The sequence below is a fragment of the Ranitomeya variabilis genome, chromosome 3, assembly GCF_051348905.1.
Source record: "Ranitomeya variabilis isolate aRanVar5 chromosome 3, aRanVar5.hap1, whole genome shotgun sequence".
NCBI lineage: Eukaryota > Metazoa > Chordata > Amphibia > Anura > Dendrobatidae > Ranitomeya > Ranitomeya variabilis.
The window spans coordinates 285472319-285493766 of record NC_135234.1 but is presented as its reverse complement, the minus strand read 5'-3'; the positions used below and the strand labels follow the sequence as shown (position 1 = coordinate 285493766).

The following is a 21448-nucleotide window of genomic DNA, read 5'->3' as shown; positions in this document are numbered from 1 at the left end:
TGTAAATATAACACGGCATTAGGCCTACTAGTTTGGTTGGGGCCTACTAACGGTGTCTGCTGCTCCTTCGTGTTCTCCTGATTTTTTTTCCTGAGCTTCAATCTTCAGGCTTTCGGCCTATATTTGAAATATGAAACTGCATTTGGGATACTAGTTGGGTTGGGCCTACTAACGGTGTCTGCCGCTCCCTGGTGTTGTCCTCCACTGAACAAAGCTGAGCTTCAATCTTCAGGCTCTCATTAAGTAGTTGTTAATCTAACACTGCAGTTGGCCTACTAGTTTGGTTGGGGCCTACTAACGGTGTCTGCCGCTCCAAGGTGTTCTCCAGGTTTACTTGCCTGAGCTTCAATCTTCAGGTTCTCATTAAGTTGTTGTAAATATAACACGGCATTAGGCCTACTAGTTTGGTTGGGGCCTACTAACGGTGTCTGCTGCTCCTTCGTGTTCTCCTGATTTTTTTTCCTGAGCTTCAATCTTCAGGCTTTCGGCCTATATTTGAAATATGAAACTGCATTTGGGATACTAGTTGGGTTGGGCCTACTAACGGTGTCTGCCGCTCCCTGGTGTTGTCTTCCACTGAACAAAGCTGAGCTTCAATCTTCAGGCTCTCATTAAGTAGTTATTAATATAACACTGCAGTTGGCCTACTAGTTTAGTTGGGGCCTACTAACGGTGTCTGCCGCTCAAAGGTGTTCTCCTCCACTGAACAAAGCAGTGCCGCCTGTTTACTCCTGTTACCAATTTTGAACTTTATTTTGCCCACTTTATTATTTGGGCCTACTAACTGTGTCTGCCTCTCATTACAGTTGTCCTCCACTGAACTAAGCAATGCCGCCTGGTTAGTCCTGTTACCTATTTTGAACTGCATTTAGCCCACTTTATTATTTGGGCCTATATCTGTGTTTCCTCCTCATCCTGCCCATTGCCCAGCCAGTGCTAGATGACTCTTGTGGTACATTGACCCAGACCACTACATTCCCCTTGCACGCTACACAGCCACAATCTGACCCTGCTGAAAGTCAGGTTCCCCTTCCTGCATACTATACCACCTTACACAGGGACAAAGAGGAAGGTGCAGATGAAAGTGCAGGTTCCTTCATCAGTAGGGGGGGCATACTCATTGGCGACGTCACTGGCACAGGGCCCCTCATAGTACGCAAAAGTGTCGCTGCCGGTGGGAGGCGCCCAGGGCCGGCGTCAGCACCCGGCGCACCCGGGCAAGTGCCGGGGCCCTGACAAGACAGGGGGGCCCACTCACGCAGTCATACATCCATCTGGCCGCTTTAACCCTTTCTACTCTTTCAATTTGCGCTGCCTGGCACAAGCATCTTCTCAGTCAGTGCAGGGCCAGGCACATAGGGGTTAAGGACACAGCCAGCGTGACATTGTGGGCGGAGAGTTCTCCTGATCTGCTGCTCTCCTGGCTGCATGCAGTGCTGAACAAATCAGGCACAGGCAGATTCCGGACTGGAGGAGCTCCTACCGGCACCTGAGTGAGTGCCATGCTATCGTTGTATGTTCTGACAATCTGGGTGACCTGGGGCGGCCATGGGCTGGGCGGCTGCAGCTGACATATATATATATCAAAGAAAATAGAAAAAGGAACGCACTCACAGGAGGTCCGATGCAGGTGTCTTTTATTGAAACGTGTCACACATCTTCACGGCCGGGGGTCCTGGAAGGGGAGTGCGGCGATGCTGGACAACAGCTGTTTCGCGCCTGGCTGGCGCTTCAACAGGTCAGTGAAAGCGTCGACAGGAACGCTAGGTGAAATAGGGTCAGGTGTAGCGAGGGCACATCCCTCCCGCCCACTTCCTCCCGTGCGATTCCGCCCACACTTCACCATGTGACAAGATTATAAAACATACTTTAAAAACAATACACTTTGTGTTACAATTAATGTCAAAAAGGTGAAGGCATAGCGTGCTGTTGTCCAGCATCGCCGCACTCCCCTTCCAGCACCCCCGGCCGTGAAGATGTGTGACACGTTTCAATAAAAGACACCTGCATCGGACCTCCTGTGAGTGCGTTCCTTTTTCTATTTTCTTTGATATTCATCATTGGATTCCTTCCGTGGAACTCGGCACCCAGGATCGGAGGTTTTGGCCAGCTACGTGCAGGTGAGCGGTCTCCCACCATATCTTTCACAGACTGTTGGTGCGGTCCGACTTTTCTTTCTCTTCACATGGATATTATTGCCTCTAGGACCTAGCACACAGCCTGTTCAGGTGGGCGCATACAGCCACCGCACATTTTTGTAGCAGTATACATGGACTGAAGGAGATATATACTCCATATACTCCACACATTCCGTAGATCACTATGGAGGGCCAGGCCATTAAAACAGGTTTACAAGCCGGCCGGGAGGATGTGACCAATTACTTCAGGGAGTGCGAGCTAGCTGACGAGATTACTACACTGAGCACCAAATCTTTGGAATGCAAAATGTCAAATTTAACAGAAAGAGAAACAAGGTTATTTTGGACCAATAATTCCCTGAAGTCATACGTTGAAAGTGGCAGAGTGCCCCGAGGACTCAGGGTGTGGAAGGATATCGCACATTCCACTACTGATCCCACTTTTAGAACCGAGTGGGAAGCTATCATGCTAAAATGCTCTCAAGAGTTACTCCAATTAGTATTGAAGTCTAATATGCAAAGCTAAGCACAAGTTAATATTGATTTAATTAAAACTCAAGATGAACTAAAAAATAGACTAACTGAAAATCAATGGGCACAATTTAATAAGAAACTTGACATGAGAATGATCCCTATCCAAGCAGAGATCAAAGCACGAAAAATGGATAAATTCATACGGGACAAAAACGATTTCGATAATGGACATGTTTTTACTTGGAATAAACAACTGAACAATGAGCACAGGGGCCCCAGTCGGTCTGGTAATAATAAAAATAGGAACAAAAAACGTAAACAGTTCCCCAAAAGGGATTATTACACCACTGAATCCGATTCTAGTCTCAGCGAAAGCGCAGCGGTATCCATAAATTCAGAAAATGACATTTCTATGGAAAGAGACAATATTTGATCAGGTTCCCCTTTAGGAGGAGGACAAGACGAGGAGGAAGAAGGAGGAGGAAACTACGATCTGCGCCGCAAGAGAAAGAAAGTATCATGGAGGGGGAGACGCCAACGCTAGTCACTGAACAACACGTATTAAATTTAACTGAGCATGTTTTACGGTCTGACCATTTGTCTTTATTGAGCAAAGGATTGTCATATTGCGTTCCAGAAGAATTTAACTTGACTGATTTTAAAATTGATTTATTTAAGGCTACCCGTAAAATGCATCTATACAACGCTTTCCTTCCTTCCAATAAGACTGAGTCTGCAATAAGCCTAAAGGAGGATGAGAAACCAGTCACAATTGGCCCACTGGGCTTCTTGGCCGGAGTGGGTTTACAATCTTTGGCAGACTCTAGAAAGGATGGGGTTTTGTTGTTGAGCCTGACGGATGATTCAGCCACTACTACAGACATTTCCACTCTGCCTGCAGCACCCTTTGTAGGGGGTGTTCCGTCCAGATACATGCCACCAATTTCCCCAGGGAATGTGATCGACCTCTTCGAAACATTGGTCACAAAAGATGTTGAGGCGTTGTTATATGCAAATGCACCCTCCAACTTGTCCAATGTGGAACACAAGGCGTTGAGAGAAATTTCGAATTGGTCAGATACAGTAATTAGACAAGCGGATAAGGGAGGAAAAATTGTGTTGATCCCTAGAAACTTGTATCTTAAGGAGGCCTATAGGCAATTAGCTGATGAGAGTACATACATCAGATTACCACAGGATCCCACACAGAAATTTAAAGGGTCATTGCAGGCCTTCCTAAAAACATCTGTAGAAGTAGGCATTATCACACAAAACAAGGCGGAAAAGCTGCTGCCGGAGTTCCCCATCAAGCCCCACTGGTATCACGTCCCCAAAGTACACAAGTCTGAGACCGACCCACCCGGACGCCCTATAGTTTCCGGGGTGGGATCTTTAACCGAACCCTTGTCGAAATACATTGATTGGTTACTTCGACCCATATTGACTAGTGTCCCATCGTATCTTAAGGATACCGATGCCTTTTTAAAGTCCATCAAACATTTCCAATGGCAAACAGGGTTCGCTTTAGCGTTAGTAGACGTGTCTAATTTATACACCAAGATCCCCCAAAAGTTGGGGGTGGACTCTATTAGATTTATTTTGGAGTCCACAGATCGGTCTCAGACATTTATTGATTTTGTGTGTGGGGGTTTGCAATTTATATTGACGCACAATGCGTTCACCTTCAGAGATGTGTGGTACAAGCAGGTCACCGGGACTGCAATGGGGACTCCGGCAGCATGCACCTTTGCTAACTTGTTTTTAAGCCTCTTCGAGGAAAAGTACATTTATGCAGCACAGAATGTGTATTCCAAGCACATAAAATATTACAGAAGATATGTAGATGACATGATTTTTGTGTGGGATGGCCCCAAACTTACCTTTACCTCCTTTGTCTCTTACTTGAATGACAATCAAATGAATATGTCTTTTACTTCTGAATTTGGTGGCCTTAGTCTCAATTTTCTGGATGTTACTGTTGAGGCAATAAGTGGGACTTTAAGTACAACACTGTACCGGAAACCTGTAGCAACTAACTCCCTACTTCACTATAACAGTTATCATCCCCCACAGGTTAAGCGGTCCCTTCCCTTATAGCCAACTTCTACGCGTTAATAGAACAAATAGCACACAAGAAGGGGCCATGACACAGTCCAATGAGTTAATACACAGGCTAGAGGACAGAGGGTACCCCGCTAAACTGTTACATGAAGCAAGAGAAAAAACCGTTGGCAACATTACAAGTAGTAACAGGTGCACATCTACGGGCAAACGCTTTAATTTCAGTTTTCAATTTAGCCCAGTTGACGGTTTTATACACAGTGCCATACGCAAGAATTGGCACATTCTTGAAAAAGATAGGGACCTTGTTGACATCGTGAAAAGGGGTCCCTTGATATCGAACAAACGTAGCACAAACTTGAGGGACATATTAGTGCGTAACCATTTACCGGGCGATAACAATAATTGGCTAAAATCTGGCGCACCGAAATGGAACTTTCGGTGCGGCCATTGTGCATATTGTAAAAATCATCTAACAGGACGGCACTTCAATATCGGACCGGTTAAACATACAGTTAATGCATTCATAACATGCAAAACTAAATACGTTGTTTATGTAATGTATTGTCCGTGTGGACGTTTTTACATTGGAAAGACAATCAGGTGCCTATACATGCGCTTTCGGGAACACTGTAATACTATTTCAACGGGCAAAGGTGTACCCCGTTTAATCGAACATGTTCGGGATAGACATGGTGGAGATCCTAATGTCCTGTCGTTTGCAGGCATTGAAAAGGTCACCCTACCCAAAAGAGGGGGCGATCTACACAATATGCTTCTACAAAAGGAAGCTAGATGGATCATACAGTCACAAGCGATGGGCCCTTTAGGCTTTAATGACAGGGTGGATATGTCCATTTTCTTATAGCTTGTATAGTGTTCACACTAGTTCATTTACCCACTTTAGTAATCTGTCATAAGTCCCATAATCATCAATTGTCAACCACTGATAGTGTGGAGCTTTGCATTATGTAACAGAAAAAGTCTTGGTTTGTAAGAGTATTTCTTCTATAGTGGAATAGCACGCTATGCCTTCACCTTTTTGACATTAATTGTAACACAAAGTGTATTGTTTTTAAAGTATGTTTTATAATCTTGTCACATGGTGAAGTGTGGGCGGAATCGCACGGGAGGAAGTGGGCGGGAGGGATGTGCCCTCGCTACACCAGACCCTATTTCACCTAGCGTTCCTGTCGACGCTTTCACTGACCTGTTGAAGTGCCAGCCAGGCACGAAACAGCTGTTGTCCAGCATCGCCGCACTCCCCTTCCAGCACCCCCGGCCGTGAAGATGTGTGACACGTTTCAATAAAAGACACCTGCATCGGACCTCCTGTGAGTGCGTTCCTTTTTCTATTTTCTTTGATATTCATCATTGGATTCCTTCCGTGGAACTCGGCACCCAGGATCGGAGGTTTTGGCCAGCTACGTGCAGGTGAGCGGTCTCCCACCATATCTTTCACAGACTGTTGGTGCGGTCTGACTTTTCTTTCTCTTCACATGGATATAGATATATATATATATATATATATATATATATATATATATATATATACTACAGCAGCCGCCCAGCCCAGGCCCCCAGCACAGCCTGTATAGATACAGTGTATATAATATATATATAGAGGACAGGTGCTGGGGGCCTGGGCTGGGCGGCTGTTGAAGTATATACACCGCACAGTACCTCTCCCCTGTATATATACACCGCACAGTACCTCTCCCCTGTATATATACACCGCACAGTACCTCTCCCCTGTATATATACACCGCACAGTACCTCTCCCCTGTATATATACACCGCACAGTACCTCTCCTCTGTATATATACAACGCACAGTACCTCTCCCCTGTATATATACACCGCACAGTACCTCTCCCCTGTATATTTACACCGCACAGTACCTCTCCCCTGTATATATATACTGCACAGTACCACTCCCCTCTATATATACTCCACACAGTACCTCTCCCCTGTATATATACACCGCACAGTACCACTCCTCCTGTATATATACACTGCACAGTACCACTCCTCCTGTCCTGTATATATACACTGCAGAATTTACAATAGCTATCACTCATGTAAGAAGTGAAATCTGGCATTGTACTCTACCTATATTTCTCTGCTGTATCTGGGCATCATGAATCGTGGTATGTGTTAAAGGGGGGGGCACTGAGACTCTTTCGCCCGGGGCCCTCAAAAACCTGGAGCCGGCCCTGGAGGCGCCCCTGCCGTGCAAACACATCCCCGTACTTTGAGGGGCCCTGTGCCAGTGCCAATGCGAACGAGTATGCCCCCCCCCGCTTGCTCAGGATCACAGCATTGGAAAGTTGAAATACTTACCTCTCACTGCTCCACCGCCGTGACGTAGTCCGCGTTTCCTGGGCCCACGAAAAACTTGAACCAGCCTTACCCCCTACAACTTTAGCCAAATTACCCCCAATTTCCAATGCCTATCTATTATTATAAAGTAAATTAAGATTGACAAGCTTCAGTAACAAGAATGGATGTTTTTGCCATTAAAATGAGCACTGTAGGTGTTTTCCTGGCCTCCACTCACTGCCGACTATGCTTCCCCATTGACTTGCATTGGGTTTCGTGTTTCGGTCGATCCCCGACTTTTGGCGATAATCGGACGATTTCACTCGACTCGACTTTTGACAAAGTCGGGTTCCGCGAAACCCGACTCGATCCTAAAAAAGTGAAAGTCGCTCAACCCTACTTTGGAAGTATCCGAGACAAATTGTCAAATTCTAAGAATTATGATGACAAAGAATTAATGAATTATGTACATAATATTCAATCTTTATTATTTAAACAGATATGCAGACAACAATGACTCAATAAAAAAAAACTCTGTTTAAAACCCATAAAAACATAGATGTAGGGCAGTGTGGTTATACATACTAAAATATATTTATGTTGTGGTGAATGGAGGTGACATATATATATATATTTGCCAGTTGGAACTTTCGGCCGCTGTCCCCGAATCCCATAAGTGTCACTTGCGCAGGTGCAGTTCATGGCCACAAGGCCACAAACTGCGCCTGCGCAAGTGACATACACATCTCCGCTATTCCCGCACATGCGCAGTAACAACTGCGCGCTCTACCCACACATGCACGGTAACGACGCGGCTCTGCGTGGGGAATAGCAGTGGCGTCTATGTTTTACTTGTGCAGCTGCAGTAAGAGTCTTACGGCCCATGAACTGCACCTGCGCAAGTGACAGATATACATTAGCACTATTCCCAGTAACAGCCATAACTGCGTGGTGTACCCACGCATGCTTACTTACAATTTTTGATTACCTCACGCAGCACAAACTTGTCCACAGTCCCATACTGTGTATCAATTTTATCTACTATCTGAGACATAAAAATACTGTCTACTACTGGTATGTACATAGTTCATTCCACTGAAGCACTGCTTCTGGATTTGCCATTTTAACTGTAATGAACAAAAAATTAACTAAAAATATTAGTTATTAGCCCACTTTGGGAACGGACAATCATACACACATACAAACTGCACAAAACAATGTACCACCTCCAATTATAGTCATAACAGCTTACAAAAGACCACATAGGGTAAATAGACACACAGCACACAGGGGAGACAATACATAGCAAACACCGCTCAAGAAACACTACGCCAGATACCAAAATACAGCACACAACAAGGAAGAAACAGTGCACAAGGGGTGAAAGAGGTCAAATGACCCAACACATACAATACAAAAATGCAGAGGGATGATATAGAACAGATATGTTGGAAAGCACAAATGGTGTGAGACATGTTCGCTGCTCTTGTCAGCACCACTAAGCATACACAGATGTTAATTTCACCGCACTCCCGATGCAATAGCCTAGTATATATATATATATATATGTGTGTGTGTGTGTGTGTGTGTGTCCGTACTATATGTATAACCACACTAGCCTATGTTTTTATGGGTTTTAAATAAGGTTTTTTTTATTGAATCATTATTGTCACCTGTTTAAATAATAAAGATTACATATTTAGTGAATATGCAATATACATGATTCATTAAGTCTTTTGGTGGTAATGGTTAGGATATACAGTATCTGTTGGTATAAGTATAATGTGTAGGTGCACATTCACACTGCAGCCACTGACAGGCAAATATAACCTAGACTTAAAAACAGAAAATGTACAGTGGGTACGGAAAGTATCCAGACCCCTTTAAATTTTTCACTCTTTGCTTCATTGCAGCCATTTGGTAAATTCAAAAAAGATCATTTTTTCACATTACTATACACTCTGCACCCCATCTTGACTGAAAAAACAGGAACATAGACATTTTTGCAAAGTTATTTTAAAAAAATCACATGATCAGACCCTTTAGGCTATGTGCACACTTTGCAGATTCCACTGCGGAATTCCAAAATCCGCAGTGAAAACCCGTCGCGGTTTTTACTACGGATTTATCGCGGTTTTTACTGAGGATTCTTCTGCGGTTTTTCATCTGCATTTTCCTATTGGAGCAGGTGAAAATCCGCAGAAAAGAAGTGACATGCTGCGGAATGGTTTCCGCGCGTTTTTTTCTGCAGCATGTGCACAGCGTTTTTTGTTTCCCATAGGTTTACATTGTACTGTAAGCTCATGGGAAACTGCTGCGGATCCGCAGCGGTCAAATCCGCTGCGGATCTGCAGCAAAATCCGCAAAGTGTGCACATAGCCTTACTCAGACAATCATATTTAAGGCATGTGCTGTCCATTTCGTTGTGATCCTCCTTGAGATGGTTCTACTCCTTCATTGGAGTCCAGCTGTGTTTAATTAAACTTACAGGACTTGATTTGAAAATACACACACCTGTCTATATAACACCTCATAGCTAACAGTGCATATCAGACCAAATGAGAATCATGAGGTCAAAGGAACTGGCCAAAGAGCTCAGAGACAGAATTGTGGCAAGACACATATCTGGCCAAGGTTGCAAAAGAATTTCTGCAGTACTCAAGGTTCCTAAGAGCACAGTGGCCTCCGTAATCCTTAAAAGGAAGAAGTTTGGGACCACCAGAAGTCTTCCTAGACCCGGCCGTCCAGCGAAACTGAGCAATCGTGGGAGAAGAGCCTTGGTGAGAGAGGTAAAGAAGAACCCCAAAATCACTGTGGCTGAGCTCCAGAGATGCAGTAGGGAGATGGGAGAAAGTTCTACAAAGTCAACTATCATTGCAGCCCTCCACCAGTTGGGCCTTTATGGTAGAGTGGCCCAACGGTAGCCTCTCCTTAGTGCAAAACATATGAAAGCCAGCATAGAGTTTGCTAAAAAACACATGAAGGGCTCCCAGACTATGAGAAATAAGATTCTCTGGTCTGATGAGACGACGATAGATCTTTTTGGTGATAATTCTAAGTGGTATGTTTGGAGAAAACCAGGCACTACTCATTACCTGTCCAATACAATCCCAACAGTGAAACATGGTGGTGGCAGCATTATGCTATGGGGTGTTTTTCAGCTGCAGGGACAGGATGACTGGTTGTCATTGAAACATGAATGCGGCCAAGTACAGAGATATCCTGGATGGAAACTTCATCCAGAGTGCTGTGGACCTCAGACTTGGCAGACAGTTCATCTTCCAACAAGACAATGACCCTAAGCACACAGCTAAAATAACAAAGGAGTGGCTTCAGAACAACTCTATAACCATTCTTGACTAGCCCAGCCAGAGCCCTTACCCAAACCCAATTGACCATCTCTGGAGAGACCTGAAAATGGCTGTCCACTATTCAAAATAAATATAAGAAACTGACTGAACAATAATATAGTCTGAACTGGTGCATAACCAGTTTTTAATTACATCCAAACACAGTTGTTTCTGAGCTTCCTATATAAGTAGGCTTTATCATGTTACTAGCCATAGGTAAGTGTTCACACTAGGCAGTCAGCTCAGGTACCCATCCGTTTTGAGATTACCTTGACGTTTGGTGGATGGGCTCACAATTTTTGGCCAAATATTGTGCTAAGAATCTCATGTGTTTTTTCATAAATTTCACAAGCCATTATGCTATTCACGTTTCATATATTGCACATTTCCTTGCCTTAGCATAGTATACACTCACCGGCCACTTTATTAGGTACACCTGTCCAACTTCTTGTTAACACTTAATTTCTAATCAGCCAATCACATGGCGGCAACTCAGTGCATTTAGGCATGTAGACATGGTCAAGACAATCTCCTGCAGTTCAAACCGAGCATCAGTATGGGGAAGAAAGGTGATTTGAGTGCCTTTGAACGTGGCATGGTTGTTGGTGCCAGAAGGGCTGGTCTGAGTATTTCAGAAACTGCTGATCTACTGGGATTTTCACGCACAACCATCTCTAGGGTTTACAGAGAATGGTCCGAAAAAGAAACAAAATCCAGTGAGCAGCAGTTCTGTGGGCGGAAATGCCTTGTTGATGCCAGATGTCAGAGGAGAATGGGCAGACTGGTTCGAGCTGATAGAAAGGCAACAGTGACTCAAATCACCACCCGTTACAACCAAGGTAGGCCTAAGAGCATCTCTGAACGCACAGTGCGTCGAACTTTGAGGCAGATGGGCTACAGCAGCAGAAGACCACACCGGGTACCACTCCTTTCAGCTAAGAACAGGAAACTGAGGCTACAATTTGTACAAGCTCATCGAAATTGGACAGTAGAAGATTGGAAAAACGTTGCTTGGTCTGATGAGTCTCGATTTCTGCTGCGACATTTGGATGGTAGGGTCAGAATTTGGCGTAAACAACATGAAAGCATGGATCCATCCTGCCTTGTATGGAGCATCTTTGGGATGTGCAGCCGACAAATCTGCGGCAACTGTGTGATGCCATCATGTCAATATGGACCAAAATCTCTGAGGAATGCTTCCAGCACCTTGTTGAATCTATGCCACGAAGAATTGAGGCAGTTCTGAAGGCAAAAGGGGGTCCAACCCGTTACTAGCATGGTGTACCTAATAAAGTGGCCGGTGAGTGTATTTTGAGTTCAGCCATTGATCTATTTGTTATATAACTTTTCTGGTTATGCACCAGTTCAGACTATATTATTGTTCAGTCAGTTTCTTACATTTACTATGTACCATTTGTTCTGACTTGAATGCCCCGCCCTTCACCATGCTGTGATTTTAATTACATCCAAACACAGTTGTTTCTGAGCTTCCTATATAAGTAGGCTTTATCATGTTACTAGCCATAGGTAAGTGTTCACACTAGGCAGTCAGCTCAGGTACCCATCCGTTTTGATATTACCTTGACGTTTGGTGGAATGGCTCACAATTTTTGGCCAAATGTTGTGCTAAGAATCTCATGTGTTTTTTCATAAATTTCACAAGCCATTATGCTATTCACGTTTCATATATTGCACATTTCCTTGCCTTAGCACAGTATATTTTGTGTCCACTATTCAACCTGACAGAACTGGAGAGGATCTGCAAGGAAGAATGGCAGAGGATCCCCAAATCCAGGTGTGAAAAACTTGTTGCATCATAATAACATAGCATTTAAGGTTGAAGGAAGACTTTAAGTCCATCTAGTTCAATCCATAGCCTAACATGTTGATCCAGAGGAAGGCAAAAAAAAAAACCCATGCGGCAAGCACTAAGCTCCACATTGGGGAAAAAAATCCTTCCTTCCTTCAAGAATACTCATGTACTAGCTCAAAAGGGTGCTACTACTCAATACTGAGCAAAGAGTCTGAATACTTATGACCATGTGATATTTCATTTTTTTTTTATAAATTTGCAAAAATTTCTACATTTCTGTTTTTTTTTTCAATCTAGATGGGGTGGAGAGTGAACATTAATGAGAAAAAATGAACTTTTTTTTAATTTACCAAATGGCTGCAATGAAACAAAAAGTGAAAAATGTAAAGGGGTCTGAATACTTTTTTGTACCCACTGTATATCCTGCAGTAAGTACATACAGTTGAAACTAAAAGTTTACATACACTATATAAAAAGACACATATATATATATTTTTTTTTCAATATCTGACATGAAATCTGAATAAACCTTTCCAGTTTTAGCTCAATAATTACCATAATTATTAATATTTGCCAAATGCCAGAATAATCAGACAGAATGTTTTAAGGCATTTTTATTATTACACAGTCAAAAGTTTACATAAACTAAGGCTGGCTTCACATTTGCATCTTTGTGTGCTGCGTTTGATCCGCATAGATGAGTATGCATGCGGTGTGCAGCGAGCACAACTTGTTGCATTTTTGGAGGTGTCAAATATTGCACAATCATCCGCATGTGGACAATTGCGGATGACTGCGTCAAAAAGATGCATTACTCTCTATGGGAGTGCATTGGTATGCAAGGACATGCGTACGCATGTTTTTGATATGCAATGCGTACTTCACACTACTCATGTCCACCTGCAAAATCACTGATGTTTAAAAGGGGGTGTGGAGACAGGTAGTCCATTACTCTCAAGACTCTGTCCACAGCCCCACCTCCACCCCTCTAACTGACCACAGCCCCACCGCTGTCTCTTGGAAAAACTCCACTTCTCACCAATCACACATTAACAGTTCCCATCACCAGATCACACAAATAGCCAGCAGATTTTGTTTTGGCCAAAAGGTTTTTTTAATCTGCCACGACGACAAGGTAGACTCTTTTGGCCGGGCCCTACTCTACTCTAACTTATTAAACATTTGTTAAAATATGCAATACAATTTAGGTATATTTTTATTTATTTTTCAATTTTTCAAATGACCAATAATACCACATACAAGAGACAAATACCACAACACCATGAGCAGACACCATATTATCACCACATAGTGACCTATAATACTATCTACAAGGAACAAATACCACCACACCATGTGCAGACCACATATTACCACCTCAGTGACCGAACAATATCACATACAAGGGACAAATACCACCGCAGCATGTCCAGACCACATATTACCACCACATGGTGACCAACTACATACAAGGAACAAATACCAACACATCACCAGACCACATATTACCACCACATAGTGACCAAATAATAGCCCATACAAGGAACAAATACCACCACACAATGGCCAGACAACATATTACCACCACATTGTGACTGAATAGTACAATACTGATCATTAATTTAAAAAAAATACTATCACCATAAGTGCCATTATACACAGGAGATCTGTACTTAGTATGCAGTGTCTGTGTACAGGTAATACAGTGGTCACCGGTGCCATTATACACAGGAGCTCTATATATAGTGTCAGTGTACATGTAATACAGGGATCACCAGTGACATTATACACAGGAGCTCTGTATATAGTGTATAGATTACAGATAATATAGTGATCACCAGTGTAAATTATACACACAAGCTCTGTATACAGTATACAGTGTATGGTGTCAGTGTACAGGTAACATACTGACTCACCAGTGACGTCCTTCATCTTTGCATTTCTTTTTAATCCAGCGCAGACCGCCATCACTTCTTTCAGCCAGGACTCGTCTCTGCATAAAATAACACAGTTATCTAGAGCACCGCTTCCAGAGCACATTCCCCACTTTTTCCCTTTTCTTCTACACTACACATCTGAATACAGATGTTCACCCACCACTAATATATAATTGGTTATTATGCAACCCACCATTCCAAATATAAATTATAATCCACCACTGTGCCCCCCACTATCTGTACATAGCCACTTTCCCCATTTAATATATAAATTAATTAGCACCTGTACTCTTTCCCCCAATTTATTTCTAGTCACTTTAAAACCCCTTCACGACCTTTGACGCATACGCTGCGTCATGAAAGTCGGTGCCAATGTGACCTATGACGCAGCGTATGCGTCATGGTTTGATCGCGTTCCTGTGGGTCCGGTGACCGGGGTCAATGAAATGTCACTGGACATTTCTGCATTCAGGACCTGAAAATTACGTCACGGCTTGCTGTGATTGGTCGCGTCGCGGTCACATGGGCGGCACGCGACCAATCACAAGCCGTGACATCACGGAAGGCAGTAAACGCGCGCATTTTAAGCAAAGAACGCTGCCGGTTCCCTCGGTAAGGTCCAGGCTGCGTCGGAGAGGTGAGTATAGCAATATTTTTTATTTTAATTCTTTCTTTTACACATTAATATGGATCCCAGGGCCTGAAGGAGAGTTTCCCCTCCTTCAGACCCTGGGAACCATCAGGGATACCGTCCGATACTTGAGTCCCATTGACTTGTATTGGTATCGGGTATCAGAATCGGATTAGATCCGATACTTTGCCGGTATCGGCCGATACTTTCCGATACCGATACTTTCAAGTATTGGACGGTATCGCTCAACACTACTCTTAACAAGTTTTGTTTTCTGCAGTGTTTCACTTGACTGCTGCCTGCTCTTCAACCATGTCCTCAAGTGAAGAACTGACTGTTTTCCAGGGTGGACATGACACCGATTGTAATCACATTTACTATACTGATTGCTATGTATTGACTGCCAGTACAATACCTGTGTTAAATCATGCAATTTCTTTCCTTCCACTGATGAAGAGCAGGAGCAGTCGAGTGGAAATGATTCTTCCCAGGGTCCTCGGGCTCATGTTGTGTCTCAGGAGGAAAGACGTGGTGTAAGTATTCTTTTCATCAGAGTTGTAATTGATTTTTTTTTTATTTTTACTTAAAATTATTTTGTTTTATTGGATGTCTAGGTTCCACAATGGGAAGAAGCCAAACAGGACATTGAAAATGAGCAACTAATTCACCTTGTGTAAGAGCGAGTACCATTGTGGGACACCCGTGATCGTCAGCACTCCGACATTGCTGTGATTCGACGACTCTGGGAAAAAGTGGCCAGATCGCAGCTGCATTATTGGGACCGTGCCATGCCACGTACCAGAAATGATTTTGGTAAGTATTGCAATGTGGTGTTACGCGCCAGTGAAACTGTAAATGTAGGTGCATTGTTTTACAATTATTTTTTTCCTTCCCCCCCCCTTCACAGTGAAGAGAATAAGAGTGCGTTGGCGCTCGATGAAGGATCGCATCAACAAGGACATGAGACAGGAGAACCAGGTTAAAAGTTTTGCTGCTCAAAGGATATTAAGAAAATACAAATACCACCGGAACCTTGCTTTTCTGAGGCCTCCGCTTGCTATGTGAACGTAAGTATTTTTTGTGTTGTCTTACTATTATTTAACTTTTTTGTTTTTTACTAATATTCTTCTTTTATTTGCACAAAACCTGGTGCAAAACCACACAATCTGGATGGTCCTCTGTTGGAGTGGCCCCTCATCGACCAGCCAACGAACAGGCACAATCCCAATCATCCACCAGAGATAAAATTGTCAATCAGGACAAACACACAAAAATACATAGTTACATAGTTACATAGTTATTAAGGTTGAAGGAAGACTTTAAGTCCATCTGGTTCAACCCATAGCCTAACCTAACATACCCTAACATGTTGATCCAGGGGAAGGCAAAAAAACCCCATGTGGTAAGAGTAAGCTCCACCATTGGGAAAAAAATTCCTTCCCGACCCCACATACGGCAATCAGACTAGTTCCCTGGATCAACGCCCTATCAAGGAATGTAGTGTATATACCCTGTAACATTGTACTTTTCTAGAAAGGTATCCAGTCCCCTCTTAAATTTAAGTAATGAATCACTCATTACAACATCATACAGCAGAGAGTTCCATAGTCTCACTGCTCTTACAGTAAAGAACCCGCGTCTGTTATTATGCTTAAACCTTTTTTCCTCCAGACGTAGAGGATGCCCCCTTGTCCCTGTCACCGGTCTATGATTAAAAAGATCATCAGAAAGGTCTTTGTACTGTCCCCTCATATATTTATACATTAACATAAGATCACCCCTTAGCCTTCGTTTTTCCAAACTAAATAGCCCCAAGTGCAATAACCTATCTTGGTATTGCAGACCCCCCAGTCCTCTAATAACCTTGGTCGCTCTAGTTCAGCTATGTCTTTCTTATACACCGGAGACCAGAACTGTGCACAGTATTCTAAGTGTGGTCGCACTAGTGACTTGTATAGAGGTAAAATTATGTTCTCCTCATGAGCATCTATGCCTCTTTTAATACATCCCATTATTTTATTTGCCTTTGTAGCAGCTGCCTGACACTGGCCACTGAATATGAGTTTGTCATCCACCCATACACCCAGGTCCTTTTCATTGACAGTTTTACCCAGAGTTTTAGAATTAAGCACATAGTTATACATCTTATTACTTCTACCCAAGTGCATGACCTTACATTTATCCCCATTAAAGCTCATTTGCCATTTATCAGCCCAAGCTTCTAGTTTACATAAATCATCCTGTAATACAAAATTGTCCTCCTCTGTCTTGATTACCCTGCAGAGTTTAGTGTCATCTGCAAATATTGAAATTCTACTCTGAATGCCCCCTACAAGGTCATTAATAAATATGTTAAAAAGAAGAGGGCCCAATACTGACCCCTGTGGTACCCCACTGCTAACCGCGACCCAGTCCGAGTGTGCTCCATTAATAACCACCCTTTGTTTCCTATCCCTGAGCCAGCTCTCAACCCACTTGCACATATTTTCCCCTATCCCCATTATTCTCATTTTATGTATCAACCTTTTGTGTGGCACCGTATCAAAAGCTTTTGAAAAGTCCATATACACTACATCCACTGGGCTCCCTTGGTCCAGTCCGGAACTTACCTCTTCATAGAAGCTGATCAAATTAGTCTGACATGAACGGTCCCTAGTAAACCCGTGCTGATACTGGGTCATGAGGTTATTCCTCTTCAGATACTCCAGTATAGCATCCCTTAGAATGCCCTCCAGGATTTTACCCACAGTAGAGGTTAAGCTTACTGGCCTATAATTTCCGAGTTCAGTTTTTGTCCCCTTTTTAAATATTGGCACCACATTTGCTATACGCCAGTCCTGTGGTACAGACCCTGTTATTATGGACTCTTTAAAGATTAAAAATAACGGTCTATCAATGACTGTACTTAGTTCCTGCAGTACTCGGGGGTGTATCCCATCCGGACCCGGAGATTTGTCAATTCTAGTGATTTTTAGACGCCACCGTACTTCCTGCTGGGTTAAGCAGGTAACATTTAATTGGGAATTTTTATCACTAGTCATATTGGCTGCCATGGGATTTTCTTTTGTAAATACTGATGAAAAAAAGTCATTTAGCATATTGGCTTTTTCCTCATCCTCATCCACCATTTCACCCAGACTATTTTTAAGGGGGCCAACACTATCATTTTTTAGTTTCTTACTATTTATGTAGTTAAAGAATATTTTGGGGTTATTTTTGCTCTCTCTGGCAATGAGTCTCTCTTTCTCAATCTTTGCTACCTTGATTTGCTTTTTACAGAATTTATTTAATTTTCTATATTTATTTAATGCCTCATCACTATCTACTTCCTTTAATTCTCTAAATGCTTTCTTTTTGTCACTTATTGCGCCCCTTACAGCTCTATTTAGCCATATTGGTTTCCTCCTATTTCTAGTATGTTTATTCCCATACGGTATATACTGTGCACAGGTCCTATCCAGGATGCTAATAAACGTCTCCCATTTTCTTTGTGTACTTTTATGTCTCTGGATATAGTCCCAGTTAATTGCACCAAGATCCTCTCTCATCCGTTGGAAATTTGCCCTCCTGAAGTTTAGTGTCCTTGTCACCCCTCTACTACACATCTTATTAAAGGAGACCTGAAAACTTATTATTTTGTGATCACTATTCCCCAAGTGACCCCCAACCCTTATATTTGATATGCGGTCTGGCCTGTTGGTTAATATTAGGTCTAGCAGTGCCCCCCTCCTTGTTGGGTCCTGAACCAGTTGTGAAAGGTAATTGTCTCTCATAGTTGTCAAAAAACGATCACCTTTACTGGAACTGCAGGTTTCTGTTCCCCAATCTATTTCAGGGTAGTTGAAGTCCCCCATAATAATGACTTCTCCTTGAGTCGCAGCTTCATCTATTTGCTTTACGAGGATATTCTCCATTGCTTCCATTATTTTTGGAGATTTATAACAAACCCCTATCAGTAATTTATTATTTTTTCCCCCTCCCCTTATCTCCACCCACAGGGACTCTACATTTTCATTAGATTCACCTATATTATCACGCAGGATGGGTTTTAAGGTGGATTTTACATACAGACACACCCCTCCCCCTCGCTTATCTGTACGGTCATTTCTGAAAAGGCTATAGCCCTGCAAGTTAACAGTCCAGTCATGGCTCTCATCCAGCCATGTTTCAGATATTCCCACCATGTCATAATTATGTTCCAACAACATTAGTTCTAATTCGTCCATTTTGTTGGCGAGGCTTCTGGCATTAGTATACATGCACTTGATGTTCCTCTCTGTACCTCTATTCTTTCTTAAATTATTAGCTGTTCTAACCCCACCCCCCAAGCCACCGCCACCCCCAACTTCCTTATTTATGCCCAGGTCTCTATCTGCACTATCTTCCCCTCCTATAAAATGAATACCCTCCCCCCCCAATCCCTAGTTTAAACACTCCTCCAACCTTCTAGCCATTTTCTCCCCCAGCACAGCTGCACCTTCCCCATTGAGGTGCAGCCCGTCCCTAGCGTAGAGCTTGTAGCCAACTGAGAAGTCGGCCCAGTTCTGCAGGAACCCAAACCCCTCCTTCCTACACCAATTCTTGAGCCACTTATTAACCTCCCTAATCTCCCGTTGCCTCTCTGGCGTGGCACGTGGTACAGGCAGTATTTCGGAAAATACCACGTTGGAGGTCCTTCCTTTCAGCTTGCAGCCTAATTCCCTGAAATCATCTTTAAGGACCTTCCACCTACCTCTAACTTTGTAATTTGTGCCAATGTGCACCATGACCGCTGGGTCCTCACCAGCCCCTCCCAGTAATCTGTCCACCCGATCAGCGATGTGTCGGACTCGAGCGCCAGGTAGGCAGCACACCGTTCGACGATCCCTGTCTTTGTGACATATTGCCCTATCTGTTCTCCTAATAATTGAGTCCCCCACTACCAGCACCTGTCTGGCCTGCCCTGCTCTCCTATTTCCCTCCTTACTGGAGCAGTCACTCCTCCGGCTTTCAGAGGACATGCCTGGCTGCAGCAGTGCTACCCCTGTACTGGCACCCCCCTCATCTGCCAACTTAGCGAACTTATTGGGGTGTGCCAGATCAGGACTAGCCTCCCTGGCACTCTTCCCTCTACCCCGCCTTCTATCTGTCACCCAGCTAACTGCCTTACTGTCCTGCAGCTCCATCCTACCATCCCCCTCCTCATCTATCCCATTGAGCGTCTGCTCTGTGAGCAGAAGACTCCTCTCCATATTGTCTATGGATCACAGTGTTGCCAGCTGCACATGTAGATCCAGAATCTGGGATTCCAAATGCACAACGTGCTCACATCTCTCACAGCAGTATGCACCCTCGACCGGCTGATCAAGGACTGCATACATGAGGCAAGATGTGCACTGGATGGCATTAACAATTGTGGAGCACATTTCCTAATGGGGATTGTACCACAGAAACGTTATATAAAAAATAAATACAAAGTATTAATTAAAAACAGACAGCAATTCCTCCCTTGGAAACTCCCTGATTCCAAAGTCACTGAATCACAAGTCACACTTACCGCCGTCCACACTTACACTCAGGTCACACTCAGCTCGCTCACACTCGCTATGCTGAAGATTTATAGATATTTTTTTTTTCCTCTAGTTCCCTTCAACAACAAGCCACCTTGCTGTTCAAATGCACTTCCAAAAAAAAAAAAAAAAAATACATACAATAGTAAAGTGCAAATAGGAATCATGAGACAATACATCCATCTAGAATTTTATTTGATGTTTATCCAAGTGCTAGGTAAAGTAAAGCTAAGTAAGGTGGAGTAAATCAAGCCCTAGTGCAGTATTAATAATGTGGAGATCCACAGAAAAGAAGTGGGCCATATAACAATTTGAAGCCAAATAAGGCAGGGTAAATCAGGCCCAGATACGATATAACAATGTGGAGGTCCACAAAAAGAAGAATGGGCTGTATAGCAATTTACAAGCAAAGCTTACCAGAGCTAGTGCACAGGACTAATAAGATGGTGGTGAGCCCCAAATGATGGCGGAGAGCCCCAACGTGCGTTTCGTGTCTACACAAGACACTTCCTCAAGGGGTATAGTGTCAATGTGAAGAGAAGGACCTTATATTGTCATAGCAACCGGTCACAAGGTGTATCACATGGTTGTGATCACCAAATGAAAAGCGGAGCTATCGGCGCGTGCGCAGTGCGTCTCCACAGGTCCTAGCATACAGGCTGAGCGTCAGGCATCACCGCGCATGCGCAGGCGAAGAAATCACCCGGGTCATGTGCGGGAGGCAGATGAAGACGCTCAGCTGTATGCTGGACGCGAGGGACAGCAGCGCGCACGCGCATGGCCGCATATAGGTAGAGAGAAATACCAAAGTACATAATATATACCAGAAACACAGATCATAACAATGTATAAAATTCGTATTATCTATACAGTAATGCGGCATAGGTATTCTGGTACAAAGAAGAAAAAACAATACACCTAATAAATATAGCATAATAATAACGAGGTATATTTATCCACTTGTTTTCAGTGGCAAGTTGCAAGGCAGGATGTTCATAACAAGGTCCAATAGAAGAACGCATAACCACATAATATATACAGCTAAAAATGAAAAGAGAAATAGAAAAAATTAAAACAAATAAAAACACACACAAGAAAGGGCCATCTATGAGTGAATATGTGGGCGTAATTCAGAAGAAGAAAGAGAGCTAACTGTTCATAAGAATGAAGCAAA

At 43.3% G+C, this 21448-nt stretch overlaps 1 long non-coding RNA gene across 1 annotated transcript in view; it reads left to right on the top strand.

Moving 5' to 3' along the window:
• LOC143818168 (uncharacterized) overlaps positions 1 to 21448 on the top strand; it is a 66314-nt gene that overhangs the window by 20000 nt on the left and 24866 nt on the right. Inside the window, exons 2-3 of the long non-coding RNA XR_013224357.1 lie at positions 15182 to 15538; positions 15633 to 15792. This is a non-coding gene — a long non-coding RNA (uncharacterized LOC143818168). The remainder of the gene's footprint in view (positions 1 to 15181; positions 15539 to 15632; positions 15793 to 21448) is intronic.